At 42.6% G+C, this 19,781-nt stretch overlaps 1 protein-coding gene across 3 annotated transcripts in view; it reads right to left on the reverse strand.

Moving 5' to 3' along the window:
- The window catches only part of tenm2a (teneurin transmembrane protein 2a), a 112,852-nt gene that overhangs the window by 68,588 nt on the left and 24,483 nt on the right, over positions 1 to 19,781 (reverse strand). The window lies entirely within an intron of this gene.

Genomic DNA, 19,781 nt, shown 5'->3' on the forward strand with positions numbered 1-19,781 from the left:
CGTTGACAGCAACTTCTAGAGTAACTGGGGCAAAGTGTTTGTGTGGAAAATGTCTCAGATGTTCGTTTGTTGTGTTGAGTAGAAAATAGACACAAGTGGTGCATAAATCTCAGATTGGTACTGTAACATGAAATTTAAAAAAAGTGTCTGCACGGTGTACGAAAGTGTCTTTACCTTTTATAATTTGGGTTAACTCGCACACAAAAAATTTGACCGTGGATTGATGTAAAAAGTGTGCTCCACTGGAGGTTAATCACTTCTCCTGGTTGGAACAGACCTCTGGTACATGTTGCTTCAATACAAACACAAGCTTTCTGAGAATGAAGACGAGTAGAGAAAGGTTCGCTCAAAAAAAAAGCCCCAGAACCTGTAAAAACATTACTGGCATTCACCGCTTGCATGTAACCTTAAGTCGGAAAAATGAAGTCATTTTAGCTTAATTTTAACATTCTATTCATTCAGACGCTTTTAAATGTTTAAAAAAATGTAGGGAGTTTTTTTTATACAGTTCATACCACTGAAAAGGAAAAGAAAATCCAGCACTGAGCTACCATCATTTATCTGTCGTACTTTACTGTTAACACAAATATTAGAGCGGATCTACGCCACTTTTTCCAAATTATGGTTATAAAAACCACAAGTGACAGAAAAAATTAAACTCTAAAACAAAATGTAAGATTTATCAGAGAAAGGTCTGTGAACGTATCAATGTATCAACAGCCCTTTCTATCAAAACATTTGAATCATATGATGCTATAAGCCTGTCCGACCAAATAAAGCACCGGACTAAGCCGGATCCTGATTGTATTGGACTGCAGATTTTGGCGCAGGAAGAACAAGATATGTTTCCTTTAAAACTAACATTGTCTTGTCAATGAAACGGTGGGATAAGAATTTCTTGAGGACCTACATTGTAACATTGTACCCATTGTACGATTGTCCTCTACATGGGTAAGACAAAAGAAAGTGAACAGCCAAGTCTTTAAATAGTGTGAGCCATGGGACGCGTGGACACAATCAGGCTGTCCCATCCACCAGAGAGAGAGAGAGAGAGAAAAGAGGGATGGAGAGAATTCATCCGACTCTCCAAAGGTTTGGAATCAAGGACAAAGACAAATCTAATAATTTCTATTTGGAGACGGCTCAAAATATAGAATAATTATGTCTGCCATATTTGCAGCTCAATCAATCAACAATATGGTAAGAATGAGGCCACGGAGTCCAGCCAATCCACCGAAGGACTCAGGTTATTATAACTACTAATTAGAAAGTCGACCAAAAAGACACTTTGACACGCGGATAATCACTTATTTCCTCCTGATTCGACATTTTAAATGATGGCCTGAGGCACCCACACTGTGTTCTTTTTACACAGCTTTACAAATAAACATTGTTTTCTTTTTTTTTGTGTGTGTGATGCCGTGTCCTTCAAATTCCAAAGTAAAAATGTAAGAGGGCGGGGGGAAAGAAAGGAATTCGGCCTTAGTTGAGCAAACTTCACCCGTTCTCGCTGTCGCCTCTCTATACTTAAAAAGTAGCAATGAAAAGTCTTACAGTAAATTGCTTCTTTCAACCTTTTTTTTTTTCCAGAACAAAAAAGAGACTGAAGAGAGGACAACAAAAGGAAGAAGAGCTTGTGAGACCTTGAGGGGAAAAAAAGGCGAGATAGCAGAACATTTATCATCAGACTTTTTCTTCCTGACATCCTTCAGAATACAGATGTGCTGTGATTGTAATTTGACAGCATTCACCTTCCCATCACAAAGTATTGATAGGAATCAAAATGTGTGAAGGCCGTGATAGATGGGACGCTTTTTATCCGTACTGTGCAATATTGCTTGCATCAGGGAAACCTGCAGGGCGAGGGAGGGGGTGGGGGGGTGGGGAGGATGAACGTAGAGATCATTTAGGAAACAAAGTGCTTGGACATAGTTGTTGGCGAACTTGCCCATCTATGCTGCCTAGAAATGGAGCCCATTAATCACAGAAGATACACTTTTGAGTCTAAGTGCCGCTGTGGCATTATAGAGATATATTTGATAGAAAAGGAGGCAGAGTGATGCCTCTGTCCTGCTGTCCAATCTGCTCCAGCTTAGAGCTTTGCGTCATGGAAACCAGAGCTAGAATCGATCTACAGCCCCACGTTAACTACACCCCAGAGAAATGCTAGACTTGTCTTCTGTTTAGGTATGTATGTGTGCGTATGTGTGCGTGTGTATGTGTGCGTATGTGTGCGTGTGTATGTGTGTGTGTGTGTGTGTGTGTGTGTGTGTGTGTGTGTGTGTTTGTTTGTGTCCGGTCAATCTCATCAGCGCAAACAGAGAAAAATGGATAAACAATGGCAAAGCAAACACTGTTACCCACAAGGGGAGGAAAGGAGAGCGGCAGTGAGAGATGGTGGGAGAGAGAAGGATGGAGCGAGGGGGAAGAGAGGACGAGGTCACAAGGGGTGACTGGGGGAATGTAGAGAGAGAGAGAGAGAGAGAGAGAAAGAGAGAGAGAACGGGGAAAACAGGACAGACGAGAAGATATGAGCTGACAAAACTTATTGCCGATGAAATAAAATAAAAAAACGGGGAGGAAAGCAATAGAGGAGGATAATTAGGAGGGGAGGAGGCAATAAGAGGGGACGGAGCAGAGGAAGATGGAGGACATGAGAAAAATAAATGAAGAGGTTCAGAGGGAATAGGCCACGGACACTCGGGGGGGGGGGGACAAGAAAGAAAGCGATTGATCTAAATGAATCGATCACTCACTTCAATTGATGGCGAGGAGGGATCGAGCTATTTGCATATTTCACCGGACCTATAATGAGGCTATTGGTTACAACAGGGGAGGAAATATGTACGCAAATTAGAGAGTGTGTGTGAGCGTGAGAGTGTGTGTGTGTGTGGGGCTGCACAACTTAAAGATTGTTTTATCGCTGTTGCATGCTTTTATTGCGCAATTTGTGTGTGTGTGAGCTCCTGCACAGAAGGTTATGTGTATGTGCATGTGAGTGTGGATATTAATATTTTAAATCACTTTAATTACAAAAAAGGAAAAATTGCACTAGTTGGCCAAAAGCAATTAAGGGAACTTTAATCTCCTTAGCAATTATGCTGTGGGGCATCCTTAACTCAGTCATTTCTGTCCGCTACATTTCCAGAAAGGTCAGTGGAAATTGCTTTGTGTTATTAGAACAAAGACTTAGCAAAGAGTTCATGTGGTTCTCTTGACGACTTTTTGTGTGCCGCCCGCCCGGCCATCTGTACACATCTCTCAGTCCTTCTCCCTGTGCCCGTCTCTCGCTCGCTGAATCCACGCTTCTCTCGCAAAAAAAGTGTTGATTAGTGTGAAAAATAAGTGTATCATGGGGGGAAAAAAAGTAGTCATCTTAACACTGTGGCATTGTCTTGAAGGCATTAGCAGAGTCCCTTGATGATGTCTAACAATGCAAAAAGAAACGCTATCATCATTGGCGTATTGTGTGAGCACCAGGACTCGCTCGTATGAGTCATACATGCCTGTTGTCTTATTGTATATAATCTCTATTGAATTGTCTCCATATGATCTTTGTGTAATCCATTCTTTACCATGAAATGGTATTATACATCAAGCATAATTCCGCTTGCTGACAGTTTAGTAACTTCTCTTCCACTCGTCCTTGTCTCTATTTCTGTCTCTCTCTCTCTCTCCCTCCCTCGCCCGCTCCGTCCATCCGTCCACCCATCTGGCTGAGGTGAGGAGTGGTAGGCCGAGGAGAGTGGATTGGAGCGAGGGATGGAGCGACAGCTGGAGCCCAGTCAGACAAGGAGAGACAAATTACCCCTCTAACGAGAGCCATTCATCATCGCTTCATCTCTCCCTTCTTTCACCCCCCCCCCCCCTTCTCCACACCTCAACGTGAAATACAGCGCACCTGGATAGCGAAAAAAAAAAAACTCATCGACCTACTACACAACTTTACACTTGGTGTCGTTCTCATTTAGTCGCTACACATGTTGCTCATGCTGGTGAGTCGATCAGCAAGATCTTCTATTAAGATGATGGGAAATAACGGCGAGGAAAGGAGGGGGGGGGGGGGGGGGGGACGACAACAAGATAAGGGAGACGTGAATGAGCGGGACTTGGAGGAAGAAGGAGGAAAAAGAAAACGACACACCCATGCTGGCACATGCAGAGACTCATTACCATGGCTGCTGTCAGCACAGATGTTGGACTGAGGGGGAGCTGTCAGTCAGTGTGTGCGTGTGTGAGTATGCACATATACAGTATGTGTGTGTGTGTGTGTGCGAGTGAGCTATAGTGTTTGACAGTGATCTGAGGGCTATTTAGTGATGACAGCTGCTGACACAATGGGCCCTTTTCTCTATTTATCTATACAGTGCAGACTGTCTCTTCCATCTAATCTCTCTTCCTGTTTCCCCTTTCCCTCCCCCTTATTTCTCAAATCCTTGCCTCCTCTTTCCTCTCATTCATTCCAATATATCTTTTTTTTTTCAAATTAAGCTCGACTGTGGCAAGACGCACACCTGTTGTTGTCAGCATGTGCGAGCAACAAATGGATGTCACAGCCTATCGAGGAATGTTTTGAATTTCGCCCGCTTGATACCTAGAATGTGTTATCCTACATCCCTCCCCCTATTTTTCTTTCCTCTCGCAATCAGTGCCACCGCAGAAGACGAGTGATAAAATGAGTAGAGAGGGACGGCGGAGATGAGAGGATGATTCAACAGACGTGTTTTAATTAATAAAGTTGGGCTGTCATCGCCCAAAGAGATGATTGTATCACCGGCTCTTTCTTTGATGTGTAACAGAGTGTCTGGGTTCTTCTCTGGCCCGCAGCTCTCCTTTGCTCGCACTCTGTTTCTCTCTTTCATCACGCCTGCATCACTCTATCAATCCAAAACTATATGGAGGCCCACTTCCCAAACAGGCAGATCCTCCACAGACACACAGCACACAAACAGCCTTCAGCGGAGGTTGAGGACGCCTTCCGGCCGGGAGAAAGATGCTATCCTCACTCACAGCGTCACACTGTTTTGTTCTACATCATAGCATTGTTCACTTTCAGGTTCTATATTCCTTCCAGGATTATGAGTCAGACTCCCTCTATGAAGTACTTACAGATTCTTGCTGAAAATACCTTTGGATTGTTTCTAAAGTAGCACACCCTGTTTGTTATAGGAACAACCCAAGTATGTCAATCAATACACCTGCAGAACCACAAAAAGCATCGATCCAGGCTGGATGTGTTTTAACATTTTAATGAAATAAAAACTGATATTTACAATACATTTTTAACACCGCAGAATTATTTTTCAGTCATGAATCTATTCCATTAAGCACACATTTCTACACTTCTCCCCTTACTTGAAGCTAACTATTTCACCATGTTTCCCTTTTTTTTACATTTACCCATTTAATACTTTAAATTATAATTTCCACCACTTTAAACAACATACAAATCATATATTTCTCACTTTAAGATGATTATTAAATTTTTTAGCATCTATTTTAGCCCTCTTTTTATTTATTTTTTTGCAAGGCCCAACTCTTTCAAATGCTAACCGATTACTTTAGCTAACAATAATTTTACATTTACATTTTGAGCTTGCTATTTTATCTATGACGTTAGCCAACCTAATAAACGTTTTACTGAATGTGTTAGCTCACCATTTCAGAAGACTGCACATTACTTTCAACTGGGCCTACATATTTCAGCTGTTTACTTTAAGCTAACTCTGGTGACCGTTATCCATTATTTAAGCTAGCTGTCGAAAGTGTTTAGCATTCTGTTCGGGTAATCATTTCAACTCCTGAAATATTATTATTGCTTACTAGTTCAAAAAGTTATACACCATTGAAGTAAATTAATTTAACAATTTATTCAGTGAAAAATTCAAAGGCAATTGAGACTTTTCTGTTAGTTTACAGTTTTATTTGACTCTAAATCATTTGACAAAGTTTTCAAGTGAAAATGTAGGATTAATTTTTTTTGTTAAATAATATATTCATATTTTTTTCAAATTAGTCCAGACTCCAAAATATCTGTTAAAAGTAAGTTAACTCACTGGCTGGTTATGATGTGAATGGAAGATATGGAGCTCTGCATCAGTATAAACAGGAAGTACAGTTTACTCACCACTCATTCATTTTTAATTATTTTATTTAGCCACTCCCCCTCTACCACTTCCTCCGTCCCCCTGCTCTGGCGAAACCAGTAATCAACAAACCAGTTTCTGTCTCAACCTCTCTCAACCAATCTTCCTGCTGCAGTCAAATTTAAAATCTGTTTCTCTCTTCCACAGTCAGTTTGTCATTTCGTACTGATTCTGCCATTCCAGCTCAGCAGAGTTCAGATACAGCCTCAGAAACCAGCTCCTCATTACATCCTGCATTCTTCTATCACCACCACCACCAGGGTCTAGACTCCATAGGGGGGTATCCTACCCTGCTGTCGGCCTCTGAGTACATGAAGTCATTATGATGGAGTCTAATTGGCATACACACTGCACATTTATCTTTTCCTAATCTGTTAAATAATAACTTTAAACTCTGAATGAAGTCTCTTCTGATGGAAATAGCCAATGAGACTAATGTCCAAACATGTGTATTGACTCTTTCTAATCTCGTTTCACCTCTAGATACCAACCCACTTTATTTAATAACCCTGTCTTACAATACGCTCATAGATGATTGACTTACAATATCAACATTGGAAAATGACAGCCAACAGTAGCTCAACAGTATATGTGCACCAAAGGAATCATTTGAAAGAAATCTTTGAAAGAGCTCTCTGTAAGAATTTTTTGAAATACATGTACCCTGTGAAGTGAGATGAATAGATAAAGGCTGGGAACCTTCGCCTCCGCCGTCTTTTCAATCACAAATCAAACCCCACTAATGCTGACGATGGCACCCACTGACTGAGAGGCGGTTCCCAAGTGAACCGCTCCGATGATGAGTTGCCTCTCAACAATATGCTTTGACCTTCACATTCTGTGGATTCATGGGCGATAATTGAGAACCAATACAGACTGATCTGCATAGAACTTTAAAAAGAAGGGCAAGGTGAGGATGAGTTGAATGACAGCCTTATCTGAATGGGAACATTCAGAACTGCTTTGATGGTTGCAGCATTTTACATGACAATGGAGACTAAATCACACCTACAGTGTAAGTTGGTACGGCACTGCTGCGATGAAAGAAACCTGCCGCAGGAACTCGTACGGATCATCTCTGAGTCATTCCAATATCTGGTTCAAAAGGTCGCTCCTCACTCCTCTCCTCTCCTCGAGTGGCTGTTTTTTTTGTTTTTTTTTAGTCAGCGAGGAGGAGAGATGAGGGCAGACACAAGCTGACATGGAGTGGTACACTCAACCTTTCGACCCACACACACACTCACACACAGCGCCTATCTGCATCTACTAATTGAAACATGCCTTCCTGTTGTTGAGAAGTTAAAGTGTGTGTGTGTGTGTCCATGGCTGTACATATAACATTAGGATGCCACTGCACACCCATGCCGTCCATTGTCAGAAATGTCCACTGCGTAACTTGGGGAAACCATGGAGCCTGCATTACCATATAAATTACATCCATGTTGCTGCTGCTGCTGTGGATTGATGGTATTGTTATGGATTCTACACATTGGACCCTCATTGAAAACAATCAAAATAAATAGCCTCCTCCTTCCACATAAATGCAAACACACGCACACATCCACAAGCATGTGCACATGAGAACACACAAACACACACACAGATCAGCACCCATCCCAGGTGCACAGAGAGACACCTATCCCCTCAGCCTTCCATTACCTCTGAACATGCCCTGTAACAGCTGAGAAGAGGAGATCTGCAGAGGGCAAATGATCTGTTTATGTGTTTGTGTGTGAGTAATGTACAAAATCTGTAAGGATACATATGGCTTTTTGCTGCTTCTCTTCAATGATGCATGTCTATTTGTGAATCAATTTGACAGCAGGGGAAAAGATGTACTTTTAATCATGAGGGCAGAATAAACAATGAAATATAAATCAGCACTAAAATAAAAACATATATAAACCATAATAATGGAGTACAAAGAACCAGACTAAATGAAGTAATTTATTGCCACAGAGAAGATACTAAAGCTTAAAAAAATGCCACCTAATTATTTCCAAATTTGTTATTCAAATGATAAAATACAGTGACAGCAACCGTGCAATGTGGAACAATGAATAAAATGAATACAAGGGCCAGGCAAAATCATTTTTAGTTGCGGTAAATTCCTGTTTCACACAATTGGAAGGAGATTTTGTGCTCCAAACTAGACTGCTGCTGCCATATTTTCTCACTTGAACGAAAGGTTGAGTGTGAAATATGGACAAGGTCTTTGATGACTGGTGCTGGCACTTGGTTTCTTGGCACTTAGTGAAGACACTAACAGCACAACAGAAAACCTGCAGCTTGCAAGCTTGCAGCTTTGGAGAGACCTCCATAGATTTACATTGTATCTGGAAAAGCTATATCTGTGTTTGTTATCTCGACCGGAGAAAGCTTTTAGATGGTGCAGCGGAAAAAAAAAAAACGGCAGGGTGAAATGGTGAGGAGAGCTTTTCCTCCAATCTGCCACAGTGCTGCTTGATTTGCAGAAAGTTGAGAGACATGAGAGCAAATGTTAACTGCAGATCACATGTTACAGACATGAACTATGAAGGAATCTGGGGACTTTTCAACATTTTTACCTGCTTGTAGTGTTAAAAAATTTAGTTCATAGCTCTTGAAATAAAAGGCTTTGATGAGAAAAACATGTTAACAAAAGAATAATTTGCTAGCAATTAAATGTGAGTCATCAAAGCTTAAAATTAAATGTGTACACCTTTTCATGAAACCCTTATTTTTCACTCTGATAGATCCACCACCTGCCGAGTAAGAGTCACATTTCCTGCGCACAATATGGTGGATGGAATATATGTTTATTTTCACTGGCAAAGGAGACAAGTTACATTTGCCTTTTCAAGATCGGGCCAATTTCATGAAGTTTTTGGAGACGGGGCGCATGCACAAAAAACACATTACCCACGATAACCCAAGCATCTGAAATATAAACGACCGTCATCAAGAATCAAATGCATACAGAATGACGCGCAAAACGAGTCTCGCCGACACACACAGAACAAAAATAAACTCACAACACGGTGAGGATGCGCGCACTTTCACACATGGGAAGGTGCCTACACAAATACCTTTTTCAACATAGCAGGGCCTCACTGAAACAACCCGGCAATTGCTGTGGTTGCTATGACAATCTAGATCCGTAAAAAGCACAAAAAGAAACAGAAAAAAACAAAGAGGACAAATGGAAGAAAGGAGAAAAAGATTTGAAAGAGAGAGAAAGAGAGACAGGGAAAAAAACGGATGGAGGAAGAACTTTGGAAGAAAGAGGAGATTGTAAGAGATCCAGATTTGTTTGGCGCAGATCTGCCAGTTTTGCGACCTTGTGCAACGGGAGATAGTGTGTTGTATCGTAATCTCATGAATAAACTCAGTTTGAATAAGGTTTATTTTTTCTGGGATGTTACATTATGTGGAGCACGTTTGCATGTGTGTGTGTGTGTGTGAGCTTGTGAGGCTGAGTCAGCAGTGTCTCCTTTGACGATTAGCAAACACATGCATGCACACACGTACGGGGAGTCCACTACAGCGGGATCCACTGAGAGAGGGGTGATGCATTCAGAGCCAGCGGATAATGACTGTACAGTGGCCTGTTGCTGAGAGAAAAGTCTCCTCGCTTTGATGTTCTGCAGACGCTATTTATAGTAACTGCAGAAAATGGCATGGAGAGCTGAAAAAGACAATAAGCCACATTATATTCCCTCTAACTAGCTTACTGTTGAGTCCTGCCTTCTCTCTCAAGGTGAACAGGCTGCAGTCTCCACACTCTGGGCCAAATTTACTGAGCCTCCTGCGCCTCGGTTCAGACGCTCTTTGCGCCTGTGAGATGTGTGTGTTATTTATCAAAGAGACACAGCCGCGTGAAGGCACAGTTTGGCTGTCATCTGAGGTACACCTTGTGTGCCTCTTGCTTTTATGCACATGAATTTGGAAAGGGTTCGCACAAATAATACAAACAAATCACAGGGACACAACAACTCTGGTTTATTCTACTGGATTTTTACAAAAGGTTCTTTGAGGCTGTGAGAGCCATTGTTACGGGAATGATTCTCACCTTTAAACAACACTGGTTGTGTGGCAAAGGAAAGAAAAGTTAATTAAGTATGAGGGCACAGCAGGCTACAGCTGCAGCGAGTTTGTTTAGGGACAATAAAAAAAAGAAGTTATCTCAGGGATAAAAAGAGAGATGCAGCCAAGAATAAATGAAGAAAACATGTGACTCTTTTAAAAAGAGGAACGTTGGGGCAAAGTGTGGTCTGAAAAATGAACATTTTGGTGATTGCTCCCTTTTGTTGAGGTAAACACAGTTTGGTGGATCTTTGCTTTTGTGAAACTTTTAAATACAACCCAAAGATGTTCCTGTAAAACTTCTGCTCCCCTCTCTATAAAAAAAAAAAAATCATTATAATTTTTTATCTTATTAGATGCCCAATTTATTTTCTCAGTTTGGGTTTAATTGTGGGCTAAGTTAATGGAATTGACATTTTGGATTAGAAAAATTACATGTTTTTTTTTTTTGCATCTCAGACATATCCTCCTGCTGAACTGCACCTTCTGAGATCCTCATCACATCGCAGAACGTGTTTAGGAGGCCGTCCCCATCACTGATTGCATTATTAGCTGCTGCCTTAGTAAATCAGATGTTAATTACTTGCAGATTGTGAGCTCAAACAGAATGAAAGGTGCTGTGAATTTTTGCACTATACTTTTAATGGATGTATCATAAATCTAGCTGGCTATCTTTCAGCCTCCCTCCCTTTCAAGGTGTGTTTGCATTTTTTAGTGTGCAGAGAGGAGAGTGGAGTGAAGTGATTGCAGATTATCATACATAACTTTGCTCATCTGTTGCTTTAGTGTGATGGTTGACTGAAAGTGTTTGCATAAATCCATCTATCTATCTGTTTCCTTATCCAGTTTTTTTTGCAAGCACACGCAATCATCATGCATCCTTACAATTAGCATAACAGCTTGCATCAGCTGACATCATCTGACTCAGAGGAATAAGGATGTCCCCACGCTGGTGGACTTCACCTGCAGCGGTGCATGTAGGTGAACGCCTGAGTGTGTATTTCCTAAGCGCTTGTTTGTGTGCACCATTTTTTGCACAAACACTCTCCTGCAAACGTGATGCAACTCTCCAAGGCACGACCTGCAAAATCCATTCAGCTCATAAACAGTTGTGCCCAGCCAAGCAGATGCAGGAAGATTTTACTACACACAGGAGGAGACAAGAGAGCCCAGTCAAATATTCAACATGAGGCTGTTAGTCTCACCCCCCTCACTATGAAGTACAGACCCAGACCTCGGAGACAAATAATAAATGCTAATCTTTGTAGGACGAAGCCAAGTCAGTCAGTTTAAGCTGAGAGTGTCGAATGAGATTTTTAATTACTGCATGACCTGGGGTATATTAGCGCATATTAATGAGGATCATTAACCTAGAGGTAACTAAGACCCCTCCTCCTTAACTACAACTGATAGCACCTCTGCTTTCTGACACTAAACTATCAGTGCGTTTATGTGTGTGTGTGTTTGAAGAAATGTTTCACAGCTTCTTTCCATCCTTTGTGATAAACTGCACATCCTTGGCAAACGTACATAACAGGAGTCAATCTCCTCTTACAGCTGAGGAATTTTACATCTGAAAGCCTGAACTCTCAGTCATTAAGGCCCCAGAGCTGAATACAGAACCTTGGTTTTGCAGCCATAACATTTTTGTGCACATATTTTGTACATAGAGAAAGGCAGGTGCAGGCACTGTATGGGAGAATATCCTCATGTGGTCCTTATTGTATACTGAGACAAAAAAAAAATTCAATGGGCAGCAAGTAGGTACAGGGGTGAGCAGAATGAAAGATGAGGAGAAGGAATGAACAATTTAAATTGACATATGCAAAGGTCAAGATAATTTCGCTGGATAAAGAAGAGGACAAACGGAAAAAAAAGGGGAAAGTTTCATCCTGTCTCTTTTTCTTCTAATACAAGATTTTGAGGTGGAACAGAGCAGTCACCCCCTGCTGCGTAAATGCCAGGGATGATATTGACGTCATACACCCACAGATCCTCTAACACCCACCCCCCATCTCCTCTCTCAAGCTCATGTGTTATTTGTTGTGCCATTAGGCCACATTCTCAGTGGAATAGAGGCCGATGCTTTTATCTCAGAAAAGGGCCGACTAGTCGTATTTGGCTTGTAAAATTTCCTCAGCACACACACACACACACACACACACACAATCACACTCATTCACTCATAGATGCCTGTGTAAAGAAACACTTATGCACACACTCGTCCTTATCTCTTACCCTGTCCATTCCTCTTCGTTCTCCTTCCTCAGCAGTTTATCTTTACATAACCGTGCATTCCCTTGATGATCGCCTTTGAAACTAAATGTTCCTCTGAATTCACACGCAACACAGCTGATGCGCAGTGCAGGAAACCCTCATACCATAGCCTTGTATATTCTCCAATAAAACATAAAAAAGAAGATAAAGAGCACTGGGCCAGTACGAGGGGGATCAGTTACAAGGTGCTTTTACATGATAGAGAGGTCAACACAGGAGAGGAGTGAGAAAGAGGGCTGAGTTGTTGAGAGTTCTGGGTGGTTACATGCACGATTGAGGCAATCACTTGAGCAGTATGGTATTCTCTGTGGTGCAGAAATGGAATAATGGGGCATAATATTGCTCTCTGGTAACCGTTTTCTTTATATAACCTGTTGGTAAGTGTAGCATGGTTGAATGCACTGTACACTGTTTGCACTGTGTTTGAATTTAGACAATGGCCAAGAGGGGGGTTGTAATCCATTTTATGTAAATTGTGTGTCTGAAGAATGTGTGGGCCAGCCAGCCAGTGTGTGTGTATGCATCTTCCTTCCCTCTACACCGTGCATTAATTGCCATTCCCAGTGGTCGTCAAGAAGAGAGCGCAGGGCTCCTGTGGGACATCTGCACCTTCATTAGACTCTACTGATCATCATGCTGCAGCACCAAGAGAGGGCCTGTTCCCCTCTTTCATCACTTCTTCTCCGCTTCACTACTCCCCTGCCTCTCCCCCCATTCTGCCATCCCTCAATTTTCTTTTTTTTCCCCCTAATCTTGCGTTTTTCCTCAAGCAGACCCTGCAGTAACGTTTGCTTTAAATGATATCTCCGTGGCGTTTCTGGGGTTTATTAGGTGGCTGCAGCGAAAAAAAAGGACAAATTGGGAAGAGCATGACCGATGTTTGAGAAACTTCTGGACTAGCTGGACTTGAAAAAACAGTCGCTCTGTGCTTGTACGCCCCTCGACACCCCCCGCTCCACGGTGCATCCCGTTCCCTCAATTTTGTAATGGCTTATGATTTCACCGCCTCCCCTCTCATCCTTCAACATTTCTGTCACTTTGTCCCCCCACCCCACCCTCCCTCCCCGCTTCACCCCTCTCCACTTCCTCCCCGCCCTCATCTTGCACGTTCTTTTGCATTTTCATTCCCATCAGCTTTCCTTTCGTCATTATCTCCCAGTTAATACTTCTCACTGTCTCGATCCCCAGCGCAAGTGGTTCTTGGCCCCAGGGGGTAGGATTGCTAGCACTCCACAGACCCCTACAGACATGTAATACATCCCCATCTCCCTCCTCCCCCCCCCCCCCCCCCCCCCCGGCTCCTCTGACTTAGCCCTCCTCCCTCTCTCTCTCTCTCCTTCTTTCTCCGCAGTGGATGAGAGACGCCAGCTGGAGGAAACAGAGAGAAATGGGCCCAATTACAGCATTGGGAACTGAAAGTTGGCTAATTAACTCTAATTCGTTAACAAACTGCTTTTTCACCAAGAATCATCTCTCTCTGTCACATGGCGCACGCATGCATGAGAAACTGCATTTGCATGCTCTGCCAAATAGAGAGAAAAAACACACAACTGCAGGTACACATGCACACAAACACAAAAGCATACCCTCACTCAACTCCCATCTACACACACATACACACATGTGGGCTCACATGCCCACACAAAAGTGCACGGACCCACTTGCTCAGCTGTATTTACCGCAAGGGCAATATGTTGATTACGTTAGAGTGGCTGATTATTGCACAGTGACAGTAAAGGAAACAAATGTCTTTCATAGGCAGGCATCTATCTCGGCGAGAGAGAGCTTCTAGCTACAGACTATAGCAGCAAATGACTGCTCCGTATCCAGCTATGACAGACAAAAGGAAAGAGGGCAGGAAGAGGAGGGAAAGAGGGGAAGGATGAAAAGAAATAAAGTGATTGCACAAGTGAGGTGCAGGGAGAACAAAAAAAAGTTAGAGGAGCGCCAGATGGAGAGGAGGGGGGGGGGGGGGAACAGATGAATAAAGGATGAAATAAAAAAGTGGATGAAGGGAGGGAGGGCGGGAGGGAGACGACATGACAGGAGATGGATAAGGAGCAATTCTCAGGGTTTTGTACTGAAGCCGGGAAACAGTTTTCCCCAACAACAGGATAATGGTGGTTAGAGGCAAGAACAATAGGTTTATCTAGAGCAAAGATGCTATCTGGGGTAAAAACACAGACACACATCACCGAACAACACACACACACACACACACACACACACACACACACACACACACACACACACACACACACACACACACACACACACACACACACACACACACACACACACACACACACACACACACACAGATAAAAGCTGAAGGATGTTTCATTACTTGTGTATTACAGGCTTTATGTGGAATTATAGTGTAGGCAGCACTTGGAACAATAAGCTTGTCAGTGTTGAGTTATCAGAACAGGTGTCCAGTGGGAAAAAGTTCCTCTGAAATGGCAGTCTGAACCTGAGCACACACACACAGAAGACACACCAACATCGCACATACACATACCAAATATATATATGAGTAGGAAGGGTGAAAGCATCAATTAAAGCCTTTGTTAGCAGGAGTGAATATCCTATCATCCCTCTCTATGAATCCAGAAATCCTTCTGGATTAGCAGACATGATATGAAGCATCGTTTGTGTGTGATAGTAAAATTGAAATCCCAAACACAGACACACATGCACACCCCAACACACACACACATTAACTAGTCCCATACTCAACACTCGACCTTCATGCAAAAAGCATCTAGAATCTTTAAACTTTATTTCCTCCTGTCTTTCCTTTTCCTTCCTCTTTTTCCAACTCTCACTTGTTACTCTTTCAGTCCCCCTCTCACTCCACCTTTCTCACCGATTGCCTCACACTCAGATGGATAGTTCCTCCTCTTTCTCTCTGGCTCTGTTTCTCTCATCTACCTCCTTTTCCTTTTCCACTTGCTCCATCTCTGTCCCTCTCTCACACCTCATTAGTGATGCTAATACCCCAAGTAATAGAGGACACCATTCACAGTGTGTGTGTGTGTGTGTCTGCCTGACCACACACTCTGGAAAGGACTGTCTCTGGGAAGGGGGAGATGAGTTTTCCCCTCTCATCCCATCTCCCCGTCTGGACTCAGCCCTCCTTCTTGCTGGGAGAAAATCCGATGGAAATGCAATCACAATCAGTTAGGGTCCAGACGAGGACGGACACACACATACACACACACACACACACACACACACACACACACACACACACACACACACACACACACACACACACACACACACACACACACACACACACACACACACACACACACACACACACACACACAGGCATGCAGGCTATTCCACTACCGCAAGGGAGCCATGCAGAAAATTGTTTTGGACATGGTGATGAGGAGAAGGGGGTTTGGGGTGTGTTGAGGGGGGACTTTTTAATTTACATTTTTAATGTAAAATATCATTCAAAGAGGGAAAGTTGGGCATCTCATTATACTGCTTCTTTATTACACACAAAGCACATCCGTCTCAGGGTACTGTGTCCTGAAAAATATGCACACGTGCACATAAACACATGTGTGAACAACCTGCTGAGCCCTACAGCCGTAATCACTTAGTAAGAAATGAGGCTCCTCCACAGACACCATAAATCTGGAGAAGAATAATCCCAACTGTCCTCCAGATATCATCCATCTCAGATAATCTGCGTCATTGGATTTTCCCCCTTCTCTGCTCGCAGCCAAGCAGGAGGGGTCACTTTGAAGAAAACTTTGTAACAGAACTCTATGAGTCTGTGTTAATGCAGTTGCAGGATTGTGGATGTGGAGTTTTCTGACTGGCTTCTGCTCTACTGGTGTCATAACTGGATAACAAGGAATCATACTGCAGGTTGTTAGTCACTACCTTCCAAAAAATTAAAACATCACCAGAAATGATTCATACGAGCATTTTCTGGTCTGCCAACTCTGCAGCTAGGGTTGGGTTAAGATTGGGTGACTAAAGCTTTGTATGAAAGGTTAGAAAAACATGGTCAGAAGACACCATGCTTGGCTGAAGATGAAATGTGAACCTTGGGCTCAAGTGTCAAATGAGACACTTTGTTTGCCAAACCATCCAAACCAACCTTCCCCACAGTCTTCTGATAATGCAACACTACTTCTGAGTTTTTCTCTCTCGTATTTTCATGACCACAAATAACTCTTTAACTAAAAAATAGTTTATCGAAAGTGTTGACACTGATGATGAGTTGTTGTGGCCCAGAGTGCAGATCTTTAAAAAAATTACATTCACACAAAAGACATGTTTTGGTCTTTGAAACTTCCAATGTGTTTACAATCCCGGCCTACTAGCGTTTCTTTTGGTTGCAAGTTTTGTAAGAATATAATTTAGGTAAAAAAAAACAACTTAGTCCCTCCAGTAGTCCAGCAGTCACTTAAGTTTGGCTATGTTTTGGTTTCCACCAATTTCTGGAAGTCTTCATCTTCATAGCAGCTCATTTCTACACGAAGTGAGAAGCTTGTTGGTACTCTTGAGCCATTTCTTATCTAATTTCACTCCATTCTTTGAATTTAATTGCTTTTTATTTTCTTGTGATCTTATCTTAAACTTTCTGTAAATGCCTTATTTTGTTATTATAAGTCATTTTCGCTCCTTCCTTTTTGATGTTATATTGTAACATATTTTGTATTTTGTACACTTTCTGCTTTCACTTGCAGTAATGACCTTACCTTGTCTTTATTTGTCAAGAGTTTTGACTTTTCTGTGAAATGCAGAGTTGTTTCTGAGAGTTTCTCTGGTTGGAAAAATGTCTGATAAGAGCACTTGAAAAAAAACACATTCAAAGGTTAAAATTTTTACAGGGTCAGAAAATCAAAAACAACATCTGTGGGGAAGTTTGGTTATACTTCTCTGTGCACTCAACACAATTAGCTGCCTATTTAAGATAATGAAAATCAATCTGCTCATTAAAAAATTAAAAAATTGCAGGAATGCTCGTTATTCGAGGCAGAATAAACTCTGATGTTTTCTCGATCTATAAGAGTTTGGTTTGCTTACAAATAAGGATGCTTAGATTGTGTGTTTGTTCACCACAATCTGTTGCTTTCCATGACGGAACAAATAGAGCAAATGGTTCTCAGTAGTAAATCATAATCTCCCGTCTTTTAAAAAACTCTGGCTCTGCTCAATCAAACAAGACACTTCCAGCCTTTAGCGTTGCGCCCCCTTGGAGGTCGCAGCCTGTGATGTCATGGCAAAATGAGACTGTGTGACCCCTTACATACCTGCGGGGCTCCTTGTGGCCTGCCCATGTCATAAAGGATCATCATCAAGCAAGCAGAAAGGGGAATACGCACAGCCACGAGGAGCAACCACCTGCAGGAACACTAGTGGTGATGCTGCTAATGGCCTGTGTTCATCTTCTCTGCCTTTGAATGTAGATGGAAGTGTCTGAATCTATATTGCAGGCCCATCATCAGGATGACTCATTTTCTTTTTCTTCTTCTTTGCCGCACATGCACATCTGAGTATATATTATCAACATCTGCGTGTGTTTGTATGGACTAAGAGGACATCTGCCCAATGTTAGCAGTGTTTAAATGTTCTCCAAACAGGACTGCAAGTTGTCACACAGTTAATAAAGCGTCCATCTGACGGCTCAATTTGATTGATGCCCATTTGTGCAAACAATGCAATGTGTCCATTTAAAAAATGAGTCCCTCACCTGCAGTAATTCAAATTCAGATCCTGCTGGCTTCTCATACTGAATAGCAATTTTAAACCAGCAGGATTTGTGTCAGTGCTCTGATAATCATCCTGCAAAGACCTCCTTGTCAAAAAGTCTAGATTCACAAAGTAATGCAAACACCCGGTTGGAAAGTGAACCCTGACACTGCCCTTCCTCTCTTACCTCCTTTTTTTTCTCTCTCTCTCTCTCCTTTCATGCTGTTTTTTGTCCTCTACAAGTCTCCTGCAGTTCTTAAAGGCTGAGACGGCACTGTGGGAGTCTGATCACCACTGAGTCCACGCGCACACACACACACACACACACACACACACACACACACACACACACACACACACACACACACACACACACACACACACACACATGCTCACAGTAAGTTTCCTTTGTGGTGCAGAAAAATACCTGCACCTTCAGAAGTATGTCTGTCAAAATGAAATTGCTGGCTGCATTACAAGCCTTTGAAGGTATTGCAAACTCATTTTTACAATCACCCCCACAGGCAGGTATAGAGAGACGTGTGTGTGTGAGCGTATTCAGACTATTTCCACCAAGTGGGTTAGGCAATATTCTCTTTTCTTCACGTCAGTTTGCATTTGATTATTATTGTCTTGGCTGCAGTTTAATGCTGAGCTTCTTCTCGTTCCTCACCCACCCACCACGTCTTCTTCTGGATAATCCTTACCTCTTTCTTGCCTTTTCGAACTCTAAGCAAAGTCATTTCTCCCTGAGAACCCCCCGCTGGGACAAAAAAAAAACTTTCAAAGCCAGCCAAACAATGAGTCACACGTACACACACATTCCACTATGAAAAGACACACACTCCCGCTGAGGAACATCAAGAGGCTGCAGAACGGACATAATGGCTTTCTGATAATTATTCATAAAGGTGACTTTTGTACGAGCGTCACTAAGTGCTCGAGCTCAGCGGCATGGGGCGCGCCAGAGTTAGTCACAACACAGGCAGATGACCAACATTATGTTCCCACTTAAAACAGACTGACACACACACACACACACCCCTAGTCTCACACACACACATTGGCTATCACACACACAAGCAGATTCCGTGACTCTTCCTCGTCGTAACGTTTCAATTAGCTGCAGAGGACAGTCTGGCCCCACACCGATGGCCATGCCTCCCATCTGGGGTTACTGCAGTCAAACAGGCAAGCGGATGGACAGACAGAGTGACAGACCGGCTGATGGCCCTCCACACTGATTAATTCTGAGAGATGAAGAGGGCGGGGTGAAATCAGAACACAGTGATGAGAATAATCAGGAGAGGCAGTGAGCTGTACTCGTCCCCAGAATTACAATATGGCCACTGTGAGCATATGGTTGTTCTCCATCTGAGTTTCTGTTGGCATCACACCTCCAGCCTCTTCAGTTATATAAGTCTTTCTTTGAAAACAGTCTCTCACCTTATCTCTCCCACACCCTGCTTGAACTTGCTTTTTAGTTTGCAGCTGCCGGGACATAAGCAACACCCAAACAGAGACGGCAAACAACAACAGTCCCAAAGGACCGAGAGGGGAGGGAAGACG

Source organism: Labrus mixtus, chromosome 10 (assembly GCF_963584025.1).
Source record: "Labrus mixtus chromosome 10, fLabMix1.1, whole genome shotgun sequence".
NCBI lineage: Eukaryota > Metazoa > Chordata > Actinopteri > Labriformes > Labridae > Labrus > Labrus mixtus.